The sequence below is a fragment of the Colias philodice genome, chromosome 22 (genome assembly GCF_061535455.1).
Source record: "Colias philodice isolate Cphi_HAF_F1 chromosome 22, ilColPhil1 Martin Lab GWU primary, whole genome shotgun sequence".
NCBI classification, from domain to species: domain Eukaryota; kingdom Metazoa; phylum Arthropoda; class Insecta; order Lepidoptera; family Pieridae; genus Colias; species Colias philodice.
Genome location: NC_143107.1, coordinates 2048184 through 2064508, shown reverse-complemented (window position 1 = coordinate 2064508; position 16325 = coordinate 2048184). Strand labels below are relative to the sequence as shown.

Sequence of the window (16325 nt, the reverse complement as noted above, 5' to 3'; positions counted from 1 at the left end):
CTTGAAGCACCGTAAGAAGGAACGGTCTCACAGTACCTTACCTACACAAGTCTCCATCATCCTACACTAATAAGGATAAGAAAAATAAAAGTAAACACATTTAACACAAACTTTTATTTCAATTTAAGGAACAGTATATGCTGCACTATTAACACTACTCAGATTCAGCTGCACCATGGGCGGGACTGTTGCGAGCCGAGTCAAGCAACACTTGTGTGTCCGTACGTTCAGCCATGGAATAATATTCCAAGACGTCTGGATTGTTTTGATGCATATTTGCAATGATCTCACTGAACATCTCTTTAGATTCTTTGAGAAGGATCGCGGGTATCATATATTTAGTCAACCATGCGGAGACGTGCGCCGTACAGAAATGATGCCAGTGGTGTTTGTTTTTGCACTCACTTGTCCAGGTGAAACCACTTTATTGGGTTTTTTCCCGCAGGAGCAGGTGTCGCTGGCGACCGCCTTGCACTTCTGGAAGCGAATCTTCTTCTCGACGAACTCTAGTATCACGGGCAGCCTTACTAAATCTCTCTCACCCGGCGGCGGCTCCCAAAATAGAGGCGTGAGCCAGTCCCAATTTATCAGCAGGCGATCTTCTTCTGGCCTTGTTGCATCGAAGCTGTAGCGGACGGGTCATGCCTTCCCGTTCAGGAAAGTCAAGTCCAGGTTTCGGATCGATGCGAGAAACTGTTGATATGCTGCGTTGAAACGCATAAATTCGCCGATGCTGAAAGGGGCGCCAGGCGGTATGGCAGGCCCGCGGAACGTGAAGGTGTCCACCGAGTAAGGAAGTGTTCTATCGTGATCTTCGTGGAACGACATGTTGAGTTCTGGATGCCACCTGCGTCTGGATGATGGTCCTTTGTGAATGTTCACGGTTGAGTGTCCAGCCGTCGACTGCGCGCAAATCCATTTGTACCACTCCAATAGCTTATCAATCCAGATATAAACATAACAACAGGGAAAAAAATACCAATTGAGGAATTCCCAAAACCTCGACCGCGGGTTATCTTTTGGGGCAGTAATTGAACGATAAAATATTCTCGTACCACGTCAGTCAAACCACAATATACAGATACATACAGTAAGGAAACTTCATACAAAACGTTCGAAATGGCACACGCACACAAGCAAGCGTGTTTACGAGAATCATAAGGGTATTCAGGGGGATCGATAGTAGCGGGTGACACATCCACAGATTTTGAATGACAAAGATACATAGTATAGAAAAGTGATGTCAATGACTTCACGATAAATAATTAATATCGATTGTTTCAGTTTGTAGCCTAACTATATTTTTGGCTTCGGTATCTATTGTCCCAAGTATACTTTTAAAAAAATATTCAATCTACAGTTTTGACTTTCCTTCGATTTTATTATATGTATAGATATTAAAATAACCATTACATAGCCTTTATTCGAAAAAAAAAATTAAAAATTATTTACTGAAAAATACTTTCGTCTACTACGACTAATTCGGAATTTATTGTTAAATTTTATAATGTAAAATATTCTCAATCTTATGAACAGTTTTTTTAAGTAACTGATTATGTTTAATTCGTTGTAAATTAATTCAGCCACTTTACAGTTTATGTGTTCTCTCTTAAAGCAGCAACGAAAATGTTATCCATTTTCTCGACATATTGAACAAAATCATCTGCCCCCCTAGTCAAGTGGCTTTCTGTTAGCGTAGCGTTCAATAGAATAGACTACGAATGTATGAGATTGACGTAGGCTGTAGATAAACGTATCTACAGGTAACGTCAATCTCATACATTCGTAGTCTATTCTATTGAACGCTACGCTAACAGAAATCCACTTGACTAGGGGGGCTGGTGGTATAATTGGTATAGTTGAATTCAAGCAGCCGAATACTGCGCAATTAGTACGTGGCATTTTTAAAATGATCGCCGAAATCAACTTATCTACACGCACGTGTTCAAATTAAACTGAAATAATATATTTCACAAAAATGTTAAAACATAAATACATAAAAGATAGATATTATAATTATTGTATTTTTATCGATACGTGACGTCACCACTTTGTCAAGCACTAAGCCTGTCAAACTATTTTCTTTTTCATCCTAAAACAAAAAGGTGGAGGTTCTATGCTCGTTTAATAATAATTTTAATTTATTTCTGCATATTTTGTGTTTTTAAATTAAATTTAATTTATTGTCACAGAATACATAATAGTAGCTAAACGCTACAGAACGGACACTCTCCGCCTCCCGCCAAAATTAAACACTTACCACACCCCGCACGATCAGCCTTTAAATGGTCCGCATTTTTCTGCAAGGACGAAATTGACTTAAAGTAATTTTATTATTTTGGATTTGTGATTATCGTTTTTCGTAGAAAATGGCTAGATATTGTGCTGTTTACGGATGTATTTCATCAGAAAAACGCGAATTTTTTTTTACGCTAGTCACAAATGTGCCAACCATAAAGCGTTAACACACACATTTGCAGTCTCTACAGTGTGACTGTCAAAACGATAATTTTGTATGGAGTGTCCGGGGTGTGTTATTGTTTTAAAAATAATTTAGTAGGTATACCTACATACAAGTATTGTAAATTCTGGTTTAAAATTATTATTGAATATATGTATAATACAAATATCAAGCATTATAAATAATTTAGGTACATTAAATAACCTTCGGCGTCCATAACAAAACAAGATTTCGAAATATAGCACTGGTAAAAACGTATTTACTTTTACAAGGTGTATTAATTCGGATTGTTTCTTCTTGTAAATTCATATTTAGGCTACACCATTTTTGTATTTTAACGAGTTTTAATCTCAAAATTACCACAAAATCGACTGTGAAAAAAAGCAAACAGAAATATACAGGCCGAATTGATAACCTCCTCCTTTATTTTTGAAGTCGGTTAAATATCAAAAAGGTAACAGCCCTATAGCTATAACAGTGCTTACGTCATAATTTCATCGCAGGGGCTCCTAACCACAGTATTACAATATTATTTCCTACAGTAAGGAAACGCCTTTGATGTCGCGCGATGCCGCCACCAGCGTAGGTACTTACGCTGCCACACGAAAATATGCTAGGGTTGCAACAAATGGGAAATAAAACAATTGTGATTATTAATATTATGATGAAATCATTTATTCATATGTCATGTTTCATTCAAAATAATTGCGCTTATTAAATCTGATGTAATTATTTGTTCATAAATATATAATTACATATATTGCACTGCTAAATATTTACGTGGACACTATTTTTGGATGTTCTTAATTGTATATAATAACATTTAACTAAGTAATGCATTCGCATTGGGATGTACAATCTGATAAGACAAGAATGAGAACAACATAATATACAAAGCTTTGATTAAAATTCTATAGATACAGATACAATCTATCTAAAATATCTAAATAACTTCTGTGATTTCGATGTAGATTTACATCAATACACATAACAGTTTGTGCGCGCCATTAGAGAATATGTAAGTACCTATAATAAAATTATTACACAAAAAATACGAATGCGTCGTCCTTTCAAACTAGGTAATGCAAACTAAGCGTGATTGCATTACGCGGCCCGCGTCGCCCGACCCCCCGCCAGTTCCCCTCCGTTTCTCTGTGCAAGTACATTCGTCGCCATACTGTAGGAAATATTGTAATACTGTGCTCCTAACTGTATGTACGTATATATCTGTCAACTGTGGTCAAGAGATTAGTATTCAAAAACAAAATGATGAAACTGTAAATTATCCTTGTGCAAAAGTTTATGGCTCAGCTCACTGCAGACACTAGGTTGTGATATCTTCAATTTAGGAACAAGTTCCATCGGATTCTACCTGAACTTGACTGCGCATCGATTAATAACACCCAAAAAGTTTAGAAAATTCTATAACGTTATTTGCAGTTGACTTAAAGTTTTCAATCCTTGCTGACGAAGCAGAAAACATTTTTAGACGTTAAGGCTAACTATTTCCAGGTGAATGTTAACCTCATTGGTGGAGGTTGCAGTTATCAGTCTCCATTCTGGGAATTCCCGTCTTGACCGTTGCACACGTCACTCGATTGATAAGCTGCGCCCAATAAAAGCGAACCCGAACCACTCCAGAGCACAGTTGAATTCGAGATCTAGAGAGCAAACATGTTCCTGAGCAGAGCATCCGTTGTCCTCCTCGTTGGCATCTTGGGGACCTCATGTAAGTAATTATTTATTTAATTTAGTAATTGTCGATTTAAATTACTTTTTTGTAATTGTTTTCTTTTTAATGAAAGTTTCAAGTTTCATTTCTTCAGTTTCGTTATTTTTAGATTTGATTTTCTTTTTATTATTATTTATGAAAAATGTTGGTCTTAGCATACAAAAGCGATAGATAGTCAAGGTATTTTCAGATTTATTCATGCCCAAAAGTTGTGTCTATTTAGATATCAACAGATCTGTCAGAATGTAATTTGATTCAATTTCCTGAAGTTGATACATTATCCACAGACTTGATAGAGTCTGGCGCCAAGTACCGTTCAAAACAGTTGAAAAGGCAGCACAAGACTATAGAGTTTATGTAATTTCTGGACTAAGGTACTAATGTCGTTTCTTCTGCAGGGTTTACTGGGGATCCATTCGTATCTGCAAGTCCGTTGCCACAAGAAAACAACCAACCAATGCCGCAGGTATACAACCAGCAGATACCGCAACGGCAGGGATACACCCAACAAATGCCGCAGGGATTCAACCAGCAGATGCCGCAAGCGCAGGGATACACCCAACAAATGCCGCAGGGATTCAACCAGCAGATGCCGCAGGGAAACAACCAACTGATGCCACAATCCCAGCCTCAGATTAGATATATGTACGACAACCCAAATCCGCAACCGCTGACTCCGATGTACCAACCACAACCGCTGCCTCCGATGTACCAACCACAACCGCTGCCTCCGATGTACCAACCACAACCGCTGCCTCCGATGTACCAACCACAACCGCTGCCTCCGATGTACCAACCACAACCGCTTCCGATGTACCAACCACAACCTCAACTGATTTACGATACTGCACCTTCTGCTAGTGGCTCTGATAACTTACCTCCTATGATAAAGACGTGGAATGGCGTTCACGATTGGGCTCAGAATTTTGTTCAAGGTGCTTTGGGGCAAAATTCTCTGCATTAAAAGCCTTGAAGATTAAGAACCTTTCTCAATAAAATAATGTTGTTCAATTGATAAACGATTGCTTTGATTTTTCTCCTATTTTCCTTCCAAGCAGGATTAACACACTTCCGTTGAATTGAGACAAATATGAAGTTAGTATCCTATTCGTACCCATAGCAACATAACTAACGCCGAAAGTAACAATTTTAGGTACGTCGTTATGAAGAACTTTCATAATATTGTAGGGGCTTATTATATGCGGGTGTAATGAAAGATGAAATAACTAGGCACAGGTTATATTTCAATAACTACATATATATATTCGTATGTGTATTAATATTCAACCTATGCGACCCACCCGCGTGCCGACAAGCCCGTGACTGTCTATGCATATCGCACGAACTGTTTATATACGAGTTACCGTGTGAACTTTCTTAGGGCTACACTTGAAATTCGATAACTCGTAAATTGGCTTGTCGTCGCTACATCATTCCCCCCTTAAAATTAAAAGGGTATACAAGTAAAAAAATCTTACAATAAAATTAAACAATAAACAGATGGGTGTATATAAAGTGTCGCTATATAAGGTTACAAAATGTTTACAGTATAAAGTATAAAAAATGTTCACAATATAACTCAATCATAACGTATACAAGTGGTAACAGTTAACACCTAATTTCGTTAAACTATTTATGTTATTACAAAAACTCGGTTGGTTCTTCTAAGTGGCGTGCGATAATTGTAACACTTAGTAACATCAACATTTCAAATCTCAATACGTTCTTTACACTTGTATCGTTTAATATTACAAAGGCTATTACTATAGGTACACTCATAAGCCATAAATCAAAAGTACTTAAAATTCTAAGTAGTAAACATTACAATAAAAACTCAACACAAACATAAATTTGAAATACCATACTTAAAACGTTAAACATTGAATAATGAACTCGTTTCAAGTTTCATAAGTGCTATTATTTAATAAATTAGATTAGATTTAGTTAATCTCTCATTGATATAAATTGAATTAGGATGGTGAGGTGGTAGGCCAAGATCAGCTGTAGTCAAGTTGCGTTTAATACGAGCCTGCTTTAAAAAATCATTCTTAATCGATCGCCGCATGAGTCTTACAGCGATTAGCCGGGGACGCGGGGAGCGGGAATCAGGGTGTAAGTCATTCGCAGAAATCGTAGAATCATTAGTACGGTGTTTAGCTCCTATACGATATGCACATACGATGTCACGATCGTCGATTGTGATACCGAGTTTTAGTGCGGTGGTGATAACGAGATGTGTCAGGGACTCGTTGAAAGTTTCGGGAATGCCGGATATTTCTATATCATTGAGTAAATCAAGCTGATAGCGATCATTTAACTCGGAACGTAATGCGTCGACGGTATTGCTTAAGAAGATGGCGCTGCAGTCACTCCTCCTAATCACATGAACCGATTTGGATGAATATTTGTGTGCACATTTCATTGTTGTGGGATGATTGGTTGATTCGTTTTCACATTAGCTAATATTATGTATTTTTGTTGTAAACTTAATTTAATGTTTATAATACATTATTATTGGTATAAATAAGCCAGTGTTCGTCTCACATTGCTGTACCTGCCTACCTACTCTACCAGGGCCTAACTTTGTTCTGGCTATTTTATTTTGATTATTTGTAATGAATAATTACAATTATAACAGAGTGCAAAAAATAAATACATGCGTCAATATATTTTGTGTTTTTTTTTAAACAATTTTTTTATTTAAAATAATATCATTCCGACCGCGGCTTTGCCCGCGTGGAATTAGGTTATATCGTGAATCCTGTTTTATCCCACAGAAGTGTTCAGTTCGGATAAAAAGTATCCTATGTGTAAATCCAGGCAATTAGCTATATTTTATCAAAATTGGTAATGTAGTCTTGACGTGATTAAGTTACAACTAACAAAAAAATATACACATTAACATCCAAAGTTTCGCATCAGTTTTACTGTATTAGTGATATCTTCCACTCTTGACTTTGACTGAGAAGAATTAGGGTTTATAACTTCTTTCAGAAATAGTACCTTTCATTTCTGGGCATGATGTAATATCTACGTCAGCAACAAATTCTATCTAAATCAATTCAGTAGTCCGCGTTATTGAGTAACATTTCATTTTTTCAGAGTAACAATATTTTTTGTTATTTTAAAGATTATTTATAACCTGTATTATTTTGTAATAAAGTAAACATTACGAAATAATAATAATTATTAATAATGTCTAAGTAGTTGTTAAAAAGAAGATTATTTGTTTATAAGCAAGAAAATAAAACCAATAAATCAACAATTAAATAAATGTATAACAATATTATAACTGTATGACGACTCCATACATGTTTGTCCCGAGTCGGCCAGCGGCAGCGCGGCGAGTTTGCAAGAATGACTTCGCGCACACCCGCGTTCGCGATAGCGAGCTATTAGACTCCGCCCGCCAAGCAGTGGATTTTTTTTTGTGTATCGTCTTAAGCTAGTTGTGTCCCGTGAAGAAAGTTGATTGTGTATGTGATATGTTATCGTTTTCCAGTGCCAGGATTTTCTCCTTGTGAGTATGCAGCTCGTTTTGATAATCAGCCAATTGATTACGCAAGACATTAATAGTGTTCGAAAACTCTTTTTTTATCTCGGTGAGGGCGGCACTTATGTTAGTTTCCAGTAGGGATTTCAACTGATCGTATGTAATTGGGGAGGTTGGAATAACAGAGGAACTATTTGATGAGGGACTGGTTTCATGGGAAGTGTTTTCAAACTGGGCCTTAGCGGGTGTTTCATCACCTTTACGTCTAGATGTAACATTTTTACAAAGAGGACAAAGCCATGATCGCTTTAAATCTTTAAGATTTTTCTTGAAATAATCGACGGAAATGTTAATGCACTTATAGTGATAAGACCCCGCACAGGTTGTACAGTCCAGTTTTTCATTTTTTACACGCAGCACAGTTCATGGTGGTGGTAATTTATAATATACGTAGTTTAGAAACGAATATTACTTCCAAACCTGCTTTCGATAAATATGTCCCACTAAATTCACAAATTATACAGCAATATATAACTTAAATACTTTAAATTAAATTAATTATTCACATAAACGTTAAAAACAGCTGTTCACTCTCGAGGCGCAAACTACCCTCCTTTTTTACTAAGTATTTATTATACATTTCTTACTAACTAAGTATTTATTATACATTTCTATGAAGTCTTATGAATACTTATAATCATCGTAATTCTAATAAATATAAAATAGTTGAAACAATTACAAATACAATACTATTACCTAAATCGTACCGGTAATCGTATAGCTCTTCCACTACGCGTGGTATGTGTATTAGGCAATTCGCTACTTGGAATTTGTAATGGAACCTCAGTATCTGCCCCAGATGTCGTATCACTATCAGCATTCAAATAATATGCAGGTTTTAGACGGTCTACAGATATTCTAACTTTCCTGCCTGTCATTTGAATGTAAAATACCTTTTCCTCTCGACTCAACACACGATAAGGACCGTCGTATGTTGGCTGTAAAGGCTTACGTACTGCGTCGTTTCTAACAAAAACATAATCGCACTTTTCTAAATCGGGGTGAATAAATATGTTCCGTCTTTCATTCTGCCTAATAGCTACTGACTGATATTTCCTAATAGAGTCTCGTAATTTACTTACCTACATACTCAAGACTGCTATCTATTTCTAAACTCGATTTTAAGTTAAAGTTCCTTTTTTTTCATCTATATTGTATCTTTTTTTTCATAATATTATGTCCATAATAAAGTTATTTCATTTCATTTCATTTCATTTCATTTCATTTCATTTCATTTCATTTCATTTTTTATCGTAATAATCACCTGGTAATCGTAAAGTTGTTCCGTACGTTATTTCTGCTGCGCTTATGTCGGTATCACTTCTTACTGCTGTTCTAAGTCCTAGCAACACAGTTGGTAATTCCGTAACCCAAGATGATGATATATTGCATAAACGAGCCGTTAATGCCGCTTTAAGCGACCTATGCCAACGCTCTACCGCCCCGTTACTCTGTGGGTGGTAAGGTGTCGTACGCAACTTATTAATACCTAATAACTTCATTAGTGTAGCAAATAATTGACTTTCGAATTGGCGTCCTTGATCGCTTGTTAGCTTTTTCGGACAACCAAAACGAGAGATCCATCCTTCATATATTACACGCGAAATCGTTTCAGCAGTTATATCTTTCGTAGGAAAACATTCTGGCCATCGCGTCCCCCTATCAACTATGGTTAGGCAATACCTAAAACCTTCTGGTGAAGTGGGTAAAGGTCCAATTAAATCAACATGAATATGTTCAAACCTATCGCACTGCGGAAACGATCCTAAACCTGACATTGTATGTCGATTAACCTTCGATCGTTGACATTCAATGCATGTTTTAGCCCATTGACCAACATCACGATTCATATTTGGCCAATAAAAACGATTTTGAATCAATTTGCGTGTAGTCCTAATTCCGGGATGACATAAATTATGTACACTATCAAATGCAATACGTCGAAATTTATCAGTCAAGTAGGGTCTAATTTTATCATTATCTAAATTACAATAAATAAATGTACCGCTTTCAGGTAACATTATTTTCTTTAAAATTAGCGTCTTTCGAATTAGATAATTGTAACATATAAGAATCTTGTTGTTGATCCTTAGCAAGTTCCGCGTAATCTATTACAGTGGGACAACTTATTGTTGCGACTCGAGATAACGAATCTGCAACGACATTATCTTGCCCACTTACGTGTCTCAAATCCGTGGTGAACTCATTAATGAATATCAAGTGTCGTGTACGTCTGGGTAACTCTTTCTCGCTATTTACTTTAGAAAATGCATAAATTAACGGTTTGTGATCCGTGTACACCGTTAACTGTCGTCCTTCGACCATATTCCGAAAATGACGAATAGCTAAGTAAATTGCTAATAACTCCCTATCGTACGTACTATACTTGCGTTCAGTCTTAGATAGATTCTTAGAAAAATAACCTAAAGGTAACCATTCATTATTTGCACGTTGTTGTAAAACTGCACCTACATGAGTATCCGATGCGTCCGTCATAAGTGCGAGCGATGCATCGGCCATAGGGTGCGACAACGTAATCGCATTACACAAGCTCGACTTAAACTCAAAAACTCAAACTCAAACATTTATTTATTCAATTAGACTTCTTCGGGAAGCACTTTTGAAACGTCAATACATATTTTTTACATTTACCACCGATTCGGAAAGCAGTATCTATGGAGAAGAACCGGCAAGAAACTTCATAGTTGCTCTTTTAAATCATATCAGTATTACAATTTAATTTTACAAAATATGTAACTGTATATTATCATAATATGCCAGAGAACTGTCCTGTGGTTTTTACGCGACAACCCTCCATGGGTTTTTATCTTCCATATATTCCTTAATGCTGTAATAGGCTCTCTGAACTAATACGTTTTTTACATAATTTTTAAATTTAGCACTACTAAACTCTTTGATACTATGAGGAATTCTGTTGTAAAAAAATGGTTGCCTGTAAAGTCGGTTTTACGGGCGAAGATTTTACGTGACAACGATCATAGTTGAGTGGGAGAGAGACGCAAGGCATTCGGCGGGCCTCTCTCTCGTTCGGTGACTCATCGTAACGTTACCGAGCGTTACACTTTTTCATAAGTGACTCCCAGCCGCAACCTAATTTAAGACGTTGTCACGTCAAAAGTATACCTTGGCCCATAAATGAGTTTTTAACTTTCGCTAACCGATAAAATGGCATTTCAATTTTATTTCTGTTCCTTGTGCCATAACAGTGTCTATCTCCTACTCTTGTGTGTAAGTCTGCGTTTTTGTGTACATATAAAATGTTATTAAATATATACTGTGATGGTACAGTGAGGATACCAGTATTCTTAAAGAGATCTCTTAGTGAGTCCCTAGCACGTAAATTATATATAGAGCGTATGGCTCTTTTCTGTAATATAAATATAGTTTCTATATCTGCAGCCCTGCCCCATAGCAGAATTTCATAGGACATAATGCTATGAAAGTAGCTAAAATAAACCAATCTAGCCGTGTCTTCATCGGTGAGAAGCCTTATAGTCTAAGATCCCACCGCAGGATCAGTGCGTTCATCGGTTTTTTGCTGAAAACCGAATTTTTATGTATATTTATAATAAGGAGAATATATATCGACTAGGTTGCCAGTCAAAATTTGGCCGCAAGCATGTTTAATTAAAATTTTTCTAATCGATTTTTGGGAAAAAAATTCGTTCACTTGTTTTTTGAATAAAATGTAGTCTACATCACGTCAAATGATATAAAAATTCTAAAAAATCACGGTTGCCGCTTTTCACCTGGCCGCAACATCTTGGCAGCCTGGTGCAAACAGGTATGATTTCGATTCATTTTTACGTTCATAACGCACATATATGAATCATATATCAAATTAAAGCGAATTTTTTTCTATTTATTAGCATATATGGTTGCCTAATTAAATCCCGCCGCAAATAAGGGTTGCCGGCTGTTAAAGATGTTGAATATTTAAGGTTGAGTGTAAACATGCTTGCGGCCAAATTTTGACTGGCAACCTAGTCGATATATATTCTCCTAATTATAAATACATATAGTTACATAAAAATTCGGTTTTCAGCAAAAAACCGATGAACGCACAAATCCTATATTTATAATTTTTATAAGCCAGCAACCCTTATTTGCGGCCGGATTTAATTAGGCAACCTTATATGATAATAAATAGAAAAAAATTAGCTTTAATTTGATATATGATTCATAAATGTGCGTTATGAACGTAAAAATAAATCGAAATCATACCTGTTTGCACCAGGTTGCCAAGATGTTGCGGCCAGGTGAAAAGCGGCAACCGTGATTTTTTAGAATTTTTATATCATTTGACGTGATGTAGACTACATTTTATTCAAAAAACAAGTGAACAAATTTTTTTCCCAAAAATCGATTAGAAAAATTTTAAGTAAACATGCTTGCGGCCAAATTTTGACTGGCAACCTAGTCGATATATATTCTCCTAATTATAAATATACATAAAAATTCGGTTTTCAGCAAAAAACCGATGAGCGCACTGATCCTGCAGCCGGATCTCGTACTATTATTCTTCGAACTGCATATGCAGCTGAACTAAGCTTAGCAGCGGTGGTGGCAACATGGGGCCCCCATTGTAGCTTCTCATGTAGTGTCAAACCAAGAAAAACAGTAGAATCCACAGGGTATAATACCTCCCCGTTTAAAATAATATCCCTTTTCACCTTTTTTTACATTTGGAAGGATAAATTCTACACAATTTGTTTTTTTTGCATTTAATAATAAATTATTAGCATTGAACCAATTGGATATGCATAAAAGAGCAGAGTTTACTTCGTCAACATTTGTGTCATGTCTATCCACATTAAATATTAATGAGGTATCATCTGCAAACATATTTCACACATATCCTGCAAATAATAAGGTAGGTCATTAATATACACTAAGAACAAAAACGGTCCTAAGATAGATCCCTGCGGAACACCTATGTTAATCGACGCACCGCGAGATTTCTCTCCATTAACAACAACGGTTTGTACCCTGTTCTGAAGATATGAAGCTATGAGGTCCTGAGCTAAACCTTTAATACCATTAAAATTTAGTTTCCGTAATAGAGTGGAATGTTCTACACAGTCAAAAGCCTTAGAAAGGTCGCAGAATATCCCTAAAGCATTCTTTGAATTTTCCCATGCTTTATATATATGTGACAAAAGAGCTATTCCCGCATCAGTGGTAGAGCGCCCCTTTGTGAAACCAAACTGTTTGGCGTGCAGTAAACCATTTGATACAAAATGACTACATAATTGGTTTAAAATTAATTTCTCGACTCAAAGTTGGTAAAATAGAAATTGGCCTATAGTTATTACAGTCTTCTTGGTCACCACTTTTAAATAAAGGAATAACTTTACTAAACTTTAATAAATCAGGGAATATACCACAGTCACAACATTGATTAAATATAAACGCTAAATGGTTGGCAATGTTTTCTATAATATTATTTACTAAATTTACAGACATTCCCCAGAGATCACATGTTTTTTTTAAGTTTAATGTTTTAAAAGTTTTAACAATTTCCTTTGCAGTCACATGTCGCAATTCAAATAATACATTACACTCAGCAACATGGTCCCTCAAGTAGGACTCAGCAAGCGCTGATGACGAATTTAATTTTTCGGTAATACTAGCAGGGACACTACTAAAAAAATCTTCAAAAGCAAGCGCAACATCAGCACTTTTGTCAATGACCCTACCAGCATTTACAAGTTTTATGGTACTATTTGATTGGCTTTTACCCATTTCACCATTAATAATTGCCCAAACCGTTTTAACTTTGTTATCAGAGTTGCGTATTTTATCTCTGACATACAAGCACTTGGCAGTGAAACAAACTTTTTTAAAAGTTTTTGAATAATTTCTTACATAACTAAGAAATGACAAGTCTTTGTTATATTGCTTCATGCCATATAACTCATATAAAACGTTCCTGCATCTGTGTATACTAGGTGTTGCCCATTGGCTAAATGGTAAATCCTTGGTAATACTTAATGATTTAACTTTAAAGATTTTTTCAAACTCATTATGAATTAAATTAAAAAGATTTGTAAACATTTCACAAGGATTATTAATATTATGGAAGGATTGATCATTCAGGCCAGGCAATTTATTATTAATATTATCTCTAAATTTATGAATGCCTTTTTTAGTTATAGGCCTAACATTAATTCTTTTAAATGTAGGTATGTAATCCCATTCAAAAACTACTTTCTGGCCACAGTGATCCGAAGTCAGTGTATTGAGAATACTTTTTTCTAAACAGTTGCAATCACAGTAAACATTATCAATACAAGTTGCAGAACTAGGTGTAATTCGTGTGGGTTCATCAAAAAGTTTGTGTAAATTAAATGATTGAAATAAATTAACTATTCGTGTTGCCGTTTGTGTGTGTGAAAGTAAATCAATATTAAAATCTCCACATACTATAACCTTCTTTTCACTTCTGCTCAAACGCTTTAATATTTCTTCCATGACTGTCTCAAACATATTATAGTCACTGGAAGGAGGTCTATAAACGCAAACAATAATGTAACGCTCAAGTTCAACACAGGACAGTTCAATGGTGCGTTCTACAGAAAGACTAACAATGTCAGTTCGTTCTTTGCTTTTTACACTTTTGTGTACTAAAATAAGAGAACCTCCATGAATAGCATGTTTCCTAAAGTATATACTTTTTAACTCATAATAATTATCAATATTTATTAACAACTGACATTGTTTAAGCCAATGTTCCGTTACACAAAAAACTTTAATACTATAATGATTTAAGAATAATTCTATTTCTAATAATTTGCTAGCCAAGCCTTGAATATTTTGATGTACAATGGAAAAAGGCTGCTTAGCTGTTGTCTTATATACTAGTTTAAATCTAGCTTAGGGCTAAATTTGTCAACACTTAACCTAGGTTGGTGTATATAATTACTACTACATAAAATTATAGTAGATCGATGGTCTGATACAGAACATGTACCAGACTGGTTAATAATTTTATATGCTATTAACATAGCAAGTTCTCTCTTATATTATCTAAATGGCAGATACACTGTATTCTTTGTCAAACAAAAAGATTTTATACAAGAATTTATGTCAAAATATATAAATGCATCACTATGATGATTTGTTAAATTATATAATTTTAAATTGATATTATAGATAAATTTGTTTTGATTTTGTGTCAAACCAGGCAAATATGGCAATGTACACAACATAAATTTGCATTTTGTCTCACTACTAATTTTCAACATTTTTTGAAATCCTATATCAATGTCATGTTTTTTTAAATTAAAACTATCTCCGTATAATATAATAACAATACTATTTTCCTTAAAACTAAAATTATCTAACGAATTCATGATATATGTAAATGAACTATTAGGAGTGCAAAAATTGGTTACTTTATGCCCTAAGTTGTTAAGCAAAGCGCCAAATCCCTGACCTATATTATCTGACAACACAACAATTTCCTGACTGGAAAGATGTTTTGTTTTACTAAGATGTTATTTTATGTCGAATAAAGGAGTTAATAACATGCGTGTATGATATAACACTAAAAAAATACTAAACAACAACGGTGATATTTAGTATTCAATAATAATTGGTAAATTTTTAACTTACGGATATTATAATATTTTATTTTCAATTAGAATATCAAAATTGTGTGCGTTCAATTTATCATAGAAAAAAATGAATATGCAATTTTTAATTGACGTTAAAAGGCGTATAAAATAAAGTATTATTTTATAAAATTTAACATAGTTTGATATGATTCATTTATTCTCATTTTAATTGGTATTTCTATGGTGCCAAAATTAGTCTAATTTAAGATAACGTCAAAATAATAATCGAAAATTTTCAATTCAAGATATTTTATTTTTATATTCTACTTTCGCAGTTTTTAGACTACGATAAGAAGGCTGAAAATTCATTTTATGTAACTTTTTCACTTGCCTTTTTGTATCTAACGAAAACTTTTCGATATTATTATTTAAAGATATAAAAAATTGTTTGTAGTATTCATTGAGGTATTATTACTACGTATAGAGAGTCCTCTCTTACCACGAACAAAATCTGTGCGGCAATCGCGGCGGCGCGGGGCGGCTAGTTAGTCATAGATATAAGCGATGTTTGAGACGCTTGGCTCTAACTCGTGTTACAAATAGTGTAGTAGCGATGCCCTCCAGTACGTAATACATAGTAACTCAATGGTAGTATTCTATTTTATTAAACACATACGTGTAGGAAATTGATACATAAATCAGATATAGGTTATTACTTATTAGTTTAGATTTTAGTAACTCATAGAAAATGTTAACATTTATTATCATAGGGTAATTGCGCTGGTTTGCCGTCCAGTTTCGGTTTTCGTCCATTTGACTGACCTGCTACAATCACGTGCGTGAAACTTGAATACAAACCTACCTTCCCGCGCAAGTTTGCACTTTTTACGTTCCATAATGTGTAAGCAACAGTACTATCAACATGAAAATTTGATTTGACAAGAAGAGAGTTCAAAAAATCAACGTAAAAGTGGCCGCTTCCCATCCGTGCCTTGCAGA

At 35.0% G+C, this 16325-nt stretch overlaps 1 protein-coding gene across 1 annotated transcript in view; it reads left to right on the top strand.

The window, feature by feature from the left end:
* Positions 1–15342, top strand: part of LOC149478319 (ADP-ribosylarginine hydrolase CG3568-like) — a 78370-nt gene extending 63028 nt beyond the window's left edge. Inside the window, exon 13 of the transcript XR_016317437.1 lies at positions 15264–15342. The gene's annotated coding sequence lies outside the window, so the exon portion shown is untranslated. The remainder of the gene's footprint in view (positions 1–15263) is intronic.
* The last annotated feature ends 983 nt before the right edge of the window (positions 15343–16325 follow it).